This window comes from Macrobrachium nipponense, chromosome 30 (genome assembly GCF_015104395.2).
Source record: "Macrobrachium nipponense isolate FS-2020 chromosome 30, ASM1510439v2, whole genome shotgun sequence".
NCBI lineage: Eukaryota > Metazoa > Arthropoda > Malacostraca > Decapoda > Palaemonidae > Macrobrachium > Macrobrachium nipponense.
In genome coordinates, this window is record NC_087218.1 from 10,576,766 (window position 1) to 10,588,787 (window position 12,022).

The 12,022-nt window shown below is 35.5% G+C and overlaps 1 protein-coding gene across 1 annotated transcript in view; it reads right to left on the reverse strand.

Moving 5' to 3' along the window:
* Positions 1–12,022, reverse strand: part of LOC135202272 (carboxypeptidase M-like) — a 227,676-nt gene that overhangs the window by 79,063 nt on the left and 136,591 nt on the right.

Consider the following 12,022-nt stretch of genomic DNA (forward strand, 5'->3'; position numbering starts at 1 on the left):
AGGACGGAAGAGCTTAAGGACGAAGGACCAGACAGACCTGCCTCTTAAAGAAAGGAAGGTTATGAGTGCCAGGAAAACACATACGAAGGAAGAGAATTCCAAGACTTGAAATGCAGTAGATAGGAAGAAACCAGAAAATAATTAAATTCTTTCTCCCTCGCTTTTTAGTTTTCTATAAAATAAAACTATTGTGCCGGATTTGTCTGTCCGTCCGCCCTCAGATCGTAAAAAACCACCGAGGTTAGAGGACTGCAAATTGGTTGATCATCCACCCTCCAATTCATCAACCATGCCAAATAGCAAACCCTCTAACCTCAGTAGTAATAATCTTATTTAAGGTTCAAGTGAGTCATGGATCGTGCATCTGACAGCACCTTCCGGAGGCATGGGACGCACCCTCACTCTACCGTATCTGGTGAGCAACTGAAACGCTACCAGTCGTAGCAGATGCTTTTATACAACCTATACGTTGTGCCGAAAACTTCGGAGCATTTTTTACTCGATTTTTCTATTCCCCCCTTAACAGGTGAAGACTTTTAACGTAAAACATATGAGTTATTACAATAAAGAAGACAGAATCTCTCTCTCTCTCTCTCTCTCTCTCTCTCTCTCCCTCTCATTTATTGCACCATCGACCAACACTTGTTACCTTCCGCTGAGTCTGCAAAATCCTGACCGGATTCCAATGCGATTCCGTTTGATTTGGGGAAGGTTTGGAGCCGAAGCCTTAAATCATCTTCCCTGTATGAGTGGATAATCTTCCTCGTCTCATTTTCGGACTTGATGATTAAGAAGAAAAATCGGCTGATAATACTGTCAAATAAGTTTTCATTTCTCTGTCTACGTGGGTTTATGGTACATTCAAATAATTCTGGCGAATGAAAATGGGAAAGCATAGCCCTGTTAGTTATTAATTTATAAGCAATAAATAAATAAGAACATACTTATCAATTATGATTCCCCTTTTGTGAATAATAAAGTTAAGCGCGTATAAATGACAATTATATATATATATATATATATATATATATATATATATATATATATATATATATATATAATGGGAAAGCATAACCTTGTTAATTGTTAATTTATCAGCAATATATGAATAAAAACACAAACTCATCGTTTATAATTCCCCTCTTGTGAATAAAACATTTATGTGTGTATAAGTGACAATATATATATATATATATATATATATATATATATATACATATATATATACATATATATATATATACATATATATATATATAGATATATATATCACATATATATATTATATATACTATATATATATATATATATATATATACATATATATATATCTATATATATTATATATATATATGTATATATATATATATTATATATAATAGTATATATTATATATATGTATAACGATGTGTACTCATACATAAGCAATTACGATGGTCCCCGAATGCTGGGAAAGACTGACCACTAACAACAGTTAGGTCAGAGACTACTAAAAGAGTCACGGTGCCGTAAATAACACAGTGAGTTGAGATCAAATCACCATATGGCAAGTTTACGAGGAGGTATACGGGTTCTGCGCACGTGAAAAAAAAACAAAAAAAAAAAAAAAAAAACAAAAAAAAAAAAAAAAAGTTCGTTCCTAACGGGTAACCACATTAAGGCGACTGAGTATAGAAGTCTGCACGAAAATGCCTTCCCATGTGTGTTTCTGCCTCCTCCTCCTCCTCGTAACCTGCATTATAATGGAAGAACGAGCGTGTATTTATTATCTTTTGACGCACAAGCCAACGGGACCCCCCCCCCCCCAATTCCTATATCCCTAGCTGCAACACTCTGCCATTCCTTTTACAGAACCTCCATTCATATTATCTTTCCAGACGCACATTGAACGGGACCGCCTGCCCAATTCCTAAATACCCCCCCCGGGGGGGGGGGGGGGAGGGGGGGGGGGGGGGGGGGGGGGGCGTAGTGCCGTCAGTGCACCTCACGGGGTGCAGTGTAGGTATTACTAAAGATTCTTTGCAACGTCCATTGGCACCCTAGCCGCAACCGCCTTTTCATTCCTTTTACTGTACCTCCGTTCATACTATCTTTCTTCCACCTTTCCTTCAACTACCTACTCTCAATTTCCTTTCCAACGCTGAATGACCTCATAGGTCCCAGTGCTTGGTCTCAACTCTTTATTCCATTCCATTCCAATGCCTATATGTAGGCCAGGCCCTAATTCAACTTGGAGGAAAAGAAGGAAAGAAGCAAAAGAGAAGAGATACATCTCAATTAAGCCTCTTGAATGAAGAAGGTCTAAAGCGTCTGGGGAAACGAAGCAAGGAAGTGCATCCCAAAGCCTGGCTGAAGCGGGAAACCAATATCCACGTAAACAGATGACTACGCATTTCCCCAGAATGAATGTGGGAAGAGGTGGGGCAGAGGGTGTTACACAGCCGTTGATTAGAACTGGCGCGTCAGGTGCAAGTTTTCTTTACCATTCCCCGCGTAGCCAAGATTCAATTTGCTGCCAAGCCAGAAACTTGATTCCAATTTGCTGCTAAACCAGAAACTCCGATTCCAATTTGCTGCTAAACCAGAAACTCCGATTCCAATTTACTGCTAAACCAGAAACTCCGATTCCAATTACTGCTAAACCAGAAACTCCGATTCCTTTCAAGTGCAATGCTAAACCAGAAACTCCGATTCCAATTTACTGTAAAACCAAGAAAATCCGAAATTCCAATTTACTGCCAAACTAAACCAGACTTCCGAATTTCAATTACTGCTAAACCGAAACTCCGATTCCAATTCCAATTTGCCTGCCTAAAGACCAGAACTCACGATTCCAAGTTTGCTGCTAAAACCAGAAACCTTCCGATTTCTCCAATTTGCTGCTAAACCAGAAACTCCGATTCCAATTTACTGCTAAACCAGAAACTCCGATTCCAATTTACTGCTAAACCAGAAACTCCGAACCAATTTGCTGCTAAGCCAGACACGAAGAAATGGAAAAATCGCGAGAAAAAAAAAATTTCAAATTATGGAAAACTCGTGAGAAAAAAATATGTCAAATAATGAAAAACTCGCGGGGAAAAAAATGACAAATTAGCGGTTTAAGAAGCAAAAAATTGAAAGTCTTTGTAGAGCATCCCCGCAAATAAAATAAATTAAACAAAAAAAAATAAAATAAAATAAAATAAATAAATAAATAAATAAAGGGGGGGGGGGGGGGGGGGGTTTTCTCTTGCAATTGAATGCAACCGACTGAGCAAGTCAATGTCCTCTCTTGCTGTGCCAAATACATATTCATTACTCCATACTTATTCTTGGGAGTAGTACAAGATTACGGCGCACATCATTTACCTCTTAATAATCCTAAAACATTAATTAATAAACAACAGCGAGAACTGTGGGTTTTCAATGGACACTGTTTTGCATAAATGAACAGTAATCATATCTTGCAGTGCGGAATTTCAAAAGTTGCCCTGCATAATTTTTACTACAAGTTTACGTGATATTTCGAGGAAGACGAAACGTACAAATAAATCTTTTTCAAACCGAACCGAGATCTTCACAAATTTCTGAGCACACGAGGAAACGGCGTATCGCTAATCAGAATGTCTGGCTATTATGTTTAGGTTCCCCAACCAACAAGAAAAAAAAAAATACAGAAGGGTAAAAGATGAGACGCACATGTCGCGAAAACAAACGGTTGTTGTTGGAAAATGGGGACACTAGTCCACTCGACACTGACTTGAGCAGGTATAGGACATAACATCAGCTGTTTGCTGCAACGTTGCCAGTTTCTCTATTTCGGTCAAACAAGTTCCCGAACCGGGCGGTGGATTATATTAATGCAGCTACGAGAGAAAATGTAATAAAAATAAAGTGACAGCAGGTATTTAAAAAAGAAAAACATGATGATGGTTTATGATAAAAATTCCGTGTTAATAGACAAGTGCAGTGTTGCCACTTGCTCTCCATCCACTAGGTTACAAGTTAACGGTACTTCTGGCGTGAGTTGCCAGGTGATTTTCAATATTCACGTTTTCCTTCTGATAATAAGGATATTTACCTTCTAATTATGAACAGCATCATTCAAGTTCATTATGATCCTTAGCATTACATACGCATAGAAAATATCAGGCTCTTTCACAGGAATATTAAATGAAACCAGTAAAAACCATCGGTCACTTGCAAAACCTTGAACTTGAGGTGCTCTGTAGTCATTCAATATCAGTTTTAAATGTACAAATATTTCTTTAGCAATGCCTATATGTTTCCGTCTGCTTCAATATCCCATTGTTACTATGAAACGTTCGAGTGCACAAAGAGCAAAAATGAAAATATTATAAAAAATAAATATTCTATTGCAAGCAAAGTAATCGAGTATGATGCTAATCTTGGTGGCTTGCAAACCTTTAGTTTTGCATCTGAAATAATGAGCTTAATGCATGTTATGAATAGTGACTGACAGAAATTCTTGCAAACACAAACACCAACTTAAGCTCTAATGTAAGTATAAACAAACAAACAAATAAATATATATAAAATATAATGCATATACACATTATATATATCTAGTAACAAGAGAATCATAAAATTCATATATACCCACATTCACAGACCCATAATATATTATATATATATATATATATATATATATATATATATATATATATATATATATATTGTCAACCAGATATAAATACAGACAAAATTAACGGGGAAAAAAGCAAAATGAAAGCCACGTCTTAGACCGGAGGTAAATGCACCCCAAGATACTTTCTATGGCTGAGTCACGGGAACCTTCCGGAAGCTGAACAGAAAGGAATTCTGGAATCAGACATCCTGAATGACGACGAAGACGCCAACTCGAGACTACCAAGGTCTCGGAGACTAATCTAGAACCGGGAGAGAGGTGACGAAGGTAGTCGAGGAGGGAGTACACGGCGGAGGTGGGGCTGGTTTGACCTACATAACTCTCATGAAGGGAGGGAGGGAGGCAAGGAGGGAGGGAGGAAGAATCTTGGGAAGGAGGAGAGGTAGAAAAATGACGAGGCGCATGACCCTTCGTTCGAGTAACGCCAACTACTTCTGTGTGGTTAGTTTAAGCGACCAATTATCTCGTCTTCTTCGGGATTGATGATGTTCAAGGAGCGCTTTTTTACTTGGTTGATCGTCGTGCCGATATTACCATGCGTTGTTAACTAAATAACTGCTATAAAAATGAACGTTAATATGGACACACACAAAAAAAAAAAAAAAAAAAATTACGCGCCTTGCTCGAAGGCGCAGTCGTACTGACATAATTTTACGAATACGCTTGAATTTAGAACAGCGTATATAATCACTATAGGATTAGTTCTTTCCTCAAAAAGAAGCTTTGCAATTAGACTTAAATCAAAATACACATCTGCAAGAGGATTGTATAAGTTCTATAGGATTCGTTCTTTCCTCGAGACGAAGTTTTGCAATTTGAATTAAATCAAAAGACAATACTAAATATACATCTGCAAGAGATGGTATTTAGATTTATATATCTTGTGGACGGACAACCTCGAGCGAGGACATGTTGCCCATCCAATTTAGCTTCGTTGTTGATTATTATTATTATGCTATTTCTGTCTATTTTCATCAGCTTGAGTCGACAAAGCAAAGGAAAAAGCCTAAATAATGAAAAGGTGAAAATCAAGAAGCTATTTCCGGTTACTAGTTTATGCTTGGTTACAGTATTCGAAAAGTACTTGACATAAGCGAGCTCAATGACCTTTAGAGAGAGAGAGAGAGAGAGAGAGAGAGAGAGAGAGAGAGAGAGAGAGAGGCAAACAGATATTAGGAATGTTATTCATTTACAGTATTGATATAATAAAATCAATAAAATGGGATGATGAGAGAGAGAGAGAGAGAGAGAGAGAGAGAGAGAGAGAGAGAGAGAGAGAGAGAGAGAGAGAGGCAAACAGATATCAGGAATGTTATTCATTTACAGTATTGATATAATAAAATGGGGATATGATGAGAGAGAGAGAGAGAGAGAGAGAGAGAGAGAGAGAGAGAGAGAGAGAGAATACTTCCATATACTTGGATAAACCTCGAGCAACCAAAGAAACGCTATCATGATAAGTACAAATGTGAAAGAAATTATATAAAAAAGATATTCACTTTAAAAGTAAGAAAATGTACAGAGACGCAAAGACACCAATAAACCTCAGGAAGATAGAAAGAGAAGGAAAAACATAGGAACCAGAGAAAGAAGAACTTAGAAAAAAATGGAAACCGAAATAAATAAAGGGAACCAAAATACGAAAGAAAAGAAACAAATGAAAATAAAACTCGCAAAGGAAGGAAAAAAAAATAAATAAAACGGGGAAAAGCAGAGCAAATAAAACCATTAAAGGAAAGGAAGACGTGAGAAAAAGGGGGAAGAAAACAGAGAGAAAGGGAGGAAAAAAGAAAGCGAAGAAAACCGCTACAGAAGAAGAAGAAGGAAGAAAATGCGTCCTTTGGTGGAGACTTCAACGCCGGCGGTTAATGAGGAACAACCCCGAGACCATACCGTTATTCTCGCCGCCTCTTGGATGGAGTTCGGTATTTAATGCACGATGTGTAACCCACGACAGCTCTTTACATGCGGCTTCCTCGGAAAAAACACTATATATATATATATATATATATTTTTATATATATAGATATATATATGACATAGTGTTTTCGAGGAATAAAAAGCCGCATGTAAAGAGCTGTTGTGGTTACACATCGTGCATTAAATACCGAACTCCATCCAAGAGGCGGCGAGAATAACGGTTATTGGTCTCGGGGTTGTTCCTCATTCTAACTAATATAAATATATATAGATATACAATATCTTGATTATTAATATATATATATATATAGTATATATATATTATATATATATTATTATATTATATATGTATATTTACATATCATACATATAAAAATAATTATAAAGTAATAGATATAAATATACATAGTATATCTCTGTATTAATCATATATTAATAATATATACATATATCTATATATATATATAGATATATATACATATAATATATATATATATAGATATACATAAATATATATCTCTGTATTAATATATATAATATATGTACATATATATACATAAACACGCATACATGTAAACATACATAATTTTGGGGGGCTTGTAACTAAGTTCATTGACTCTAGGATTGTTCCTAAGCAAAGTTCATTATAAGTAATAAAAATAACAACTAAATAAATTGATAATTTAATAAAATGGTTCGCAAATGACGCCGAGATAACGGCAAACGGCAAATAAAAAGCCATCCTCGTCGTGGATATATCTAAGCACAGTTATAATTTTAATAACGTTTTTTTTTCGAATTTACACCAATTCATAAATGCATCGTGGTAAAAATGGATACTTTCTAGTATATAGGAAAAGTGCCACACATTTCACTGCAATACTTATGGTATACTCGGTTCGCTCAAGCGTTCTGAAAAGACCAACTTATTCATTTGGCCACAGTTTCTCTACAGTATATGTATACGTGTACACGCGGACACATGTATGCGTGTAATAATTATATATATATATTATATGGTATGTAATATATAATTATATATATATAATATATATATATTATATATAATATATAATATGATTATGATGTATGTAATGTATTGTTATGTGGTATATATTATATATAATATTATATCATATATATTCTATATAATATATTATAGATATATATAGGCCAACCTTTATTTGCTGTTTAGGCTCTGGTAAACATTGAGAGTAATAAATCACACACACACACACACACAAACAATTACTACTTACTAAGTATTATATAATATATATATATATATATGTATATTATATCATATACTATATCATATATATATATATATATGCCTATAATTTATAATAATATATAATATATATATATATGCCATATTTGCTTTAGTTTTAGGCATCTGGTAAACAATGAGAGTAATAAATTCAACACCACACACAACAACACACACACACACACACACACACACACCACACATACAATATCTATATATATATATATATATATATATATAATATATATTAATATATATATATATAATATATGCCAATGGTTAAAGCTCTGGTAAATGGATTAATACATCACACACACACACACATACATATATACTTATAGATAAATAATATATATATTATATATATATATATTATATATATTAATATAATATGACCATAGTTTGCCTGTTTAAGGCTCTGGAGTAAAACATGAGAGTAATAAATCAGACACCACACCTCACACAACATACACACACACACACACAATATATATATATCATAATAATATATATATATTATATAGCCGAATATTTATGCTATATATAAGCGATTTATTATATTATATACTATATATATAATTGGCCAATCTGGCTGTGAAAGGCCTGGTAAACATGAGAGTAATAAATCAGCACCACACACACACAACACACACAATACAATAATAGATGTATATATATCTATAATATTATTATACATATATATATATTTAATATTATTAATATAGATACTATATGATTTGTACTCTCATATTTACCAAAGCCTAAACAGAAAATATGGAATACGAAAAAGTGTTAAAACATCTTACCTTGAACTCCAAGGAGAAAAAAAAAAATAAAGTTTCTATCCTTTCAACTTGGGAACGAAATGTAAAAGTAACCGGATTGAAACTTCAGAAATAAATCCTGGAACTTCCTCGGTCTGTCAAAACAAAAGAGCGTCGGAGCGACGCATGCGCACACCCGGACGAATTCAGTGCGCGAGCAAGACTGACGGCTTATAGCTCTCTCCAGCACCTCCTACAGTCTACCACTCTACTTACATTCATCAAGTACTGTTGCTTTCAGCGTAGCGTTTGCTGGTAGGGGGATGGAGAAGGGGGGGGGGGGGGAGGGAGGGAGAGGGTGTTGTAGGGTTAGTTCCAGAATTAAACGGAGAGCGGAGATGTGTTGGGGGAAGGGTGGGGGAAGGCCTATATGTATAGGCCTTGGGTGGGGGATGGGGGTTATTCTCCTTTCAAAAGAGAACACCCGTTACAAAGGTTTTTATTTATTTTTTTCCTCCATAGAAATTATTGTCCTGAGGGCATACACTAACACCTGGGTGCCTGCCGTAGCAGGTGTTGGCGTTTGGACAGCGGATTTCGAGCCTCATTATAACCCACTGCCATTTGCAACTAATTGTTCAGGATTGTACGTCCCCGCAATGTTTAATATCTTTTAATTAATCAAGGGCATGGATTCTGTGCTCAATTCTTTCATCTGGTCTTCCAGCCCTGCCCTGCTAGGCTGCCCCAAAACACTAGGTCACGGGATTGTTATGTTCCAAAAGCGTCTGGAATTCACTTGTGATCGTATATGGAAGCATACAAGTGACAATGGATGGTAATTAATAATAAAGGAAAAATATAATCAATTAAAAACAAAATCCCCACGTATAAATTAATAACATTTACCATTTTTCAAGTGATCATTGTTATCGTTCATAATTTCCCTGACTTTGGATTAAAAACAAAATCCTCACGTATAAATTAATCAAAATTTACCATTTTTCAAGTGACCTTATTATCGTTCATAATTTCCCTGACTTTGGAATTCACTTGTGATCATATATAGAAGCATACAAGTGACAAAGGATGGGAGTTAATAATAATGGAAAAATATAATAAAAAAACAAAAGACCTATGCATAAATTAATTAAAAATTCTTAATTTTTCAAGTAATCTATTTATCGTTCATAATTTCCCTTAATTAGAGAATATTATTCTAATGCTTCAAGACGAAGAGACAGCATATGTGATATACACAAGTTCTGAAAAAAAAACAAAAAAAAAGTTCCACATGACAGCAAACAGGTGTCACACTTTTCACTTCGAATTTCTTCAGGTTTATTTACTCATTCCTGTTATAAATTCCTTCTCCCCTTACATTCCAATTTCCATTCCCATTCACTGAGCCATCGGGAAAGGGAAAATGAGTCGGTGAAAATGAAATGTGACTGGAAGACATTTTGAAAAAAAGGCAAAAAGTGGAATCAAATGAAGAAAACAGAAAAAAATAAATTATAAACCTAAAATAAAAAACAGGAAAACGAAAAGATATCAAAAGTAAAGGAAAGGACAAGAAGGATAAGGAAATATGGGAATCAACGAATAAACACTGAATGAAAAGAAGCAAAACGAAAACATCAAGTGAAAGTTGAAAGTTCAACGACAACAACGGAAATTTTCAAGGGAGCAAATTATGAAATCAAAAAAAGGAAACAAAGAGAAAGTAATAAACTACGACCAAAACATAAAAAGTGAACGAAAAGAGGAACTGAATGAGAGAGATTCACGAAAAAGGAAGAGTCAACAGGGGAATAATAATAATAAAAAAACAGGAATTATAAGTAATCCTCGAAAACTGGTGAAATCGTAGCAACTGTACAGCAGGAAAAGAGAACAATTGCTACGGGGAGGGGGGGGGGGGGGGGGGTGAAGTCAAGAAGTGAAAACGGCCACGTCGGGGAACATTGACCAAGAGAGAAGGAAAGTAAAAACAAGCAATTGTGGAAAGAAGCCTACAGCTGCAACGCCAGTTTACCAAAACAAATCAATCAACCAAGTCCAGACAATCTGCGGACTAACTGTCTGATTTACAACATCACATTCAATCAGGGAACGCACATTTTATCAACATTCTCCCTTCAATTGGGTAAGTAAAAACAATGCGTGATCCGACCTCCAGCTTATTCAGGGCACGTGCTAAAATCTACGGTGAAATAGCACGTTGTTTCACCAACAAAAATTAAAATAAATACGCTATATTAGAAACAATTGTTCTGAACTATTTAACATACACTATCTACTTTTTACATTTTCATTCTAATAGATAAATCATTAATATCCTATCCTAAGTTACATTCCTGTATCTTCAACTCAACGCGGAACACATTTTTCAGACCTTTTCAGGCTCTTCCATAGGGCTTTCCTAACAACCCTCCCCCCCCCCAGCCCCCATCAAGAACATCAGCAAGAACAACAACAACATCAACAACAAAGTAGTTTGTAGGCTTACTCCCCGGGTAAGCGAAAATGAAATAGAAACTGAAATAAAAGTCAATCATGAAAAGAAGAGCAGGTTTTGTTTTAATTATACACGCCGATTAGGCGGGCTACCCAATACCCTCATCTACACCAGGTGTGGAGTAATTACGAAAAAGATGTGAAATGGAGCAATGTGGCTTACATTGGTTAAATGAACTAAAATGGCTTTGTTTACTGCTACTCCATTTTTAAACCCGACCTTTCATTCCAAATAAAAGGTTAACATAACAAAATGCCAATAACACGTCTATGGAAGACCGAGTCTACTCTCCTCGTGCAGGCAAAACAAAATATCTTTTGTTATCCGCTTCATTTTCCTTAAGACCTGGCATAAATAACCAGTCCCTTTTATGACGCCTCAATTAAGGTGTTGTATCTCCTACACTGTCTCTATTACAGAGAAGGAAGCTATCTGGGGGGAGGGGGAGCGTGGAGAAAGAAAGACAAAACATGAAAGAGAAATGCAGTCGAGATAACAGGCTGCCAAGAGTTGCATGCAAGGAGTAATTCGGGTGTTATCACGTCCCTTCCGGTTCCATGAGCTGATTGTCACAATATCCGAGGATGTCACGCGTGTCTCTAAGTCTTCACATTGCATCTAGGTGAAATAACATTACACCTAGGTGAAATAAAATTGAATCTAGTTGGAATAACTTTGCTTCTGGGTAAAATAAAATTGAATCAACGTGAAATACCATTGCATCTAGGTGAAATGAAATTGTATCTAGGTGAAATAACATTGCATCTAGGTGAAATACCATAGCATCTAGGTGAAATAACATTACATCTAGGTGGAATAATATTGTATCTACTTGAAATACCATTGCATCTAGGTGGAATAACTTTGCTTCTAGGTAAAATAACATTGTATCTAGG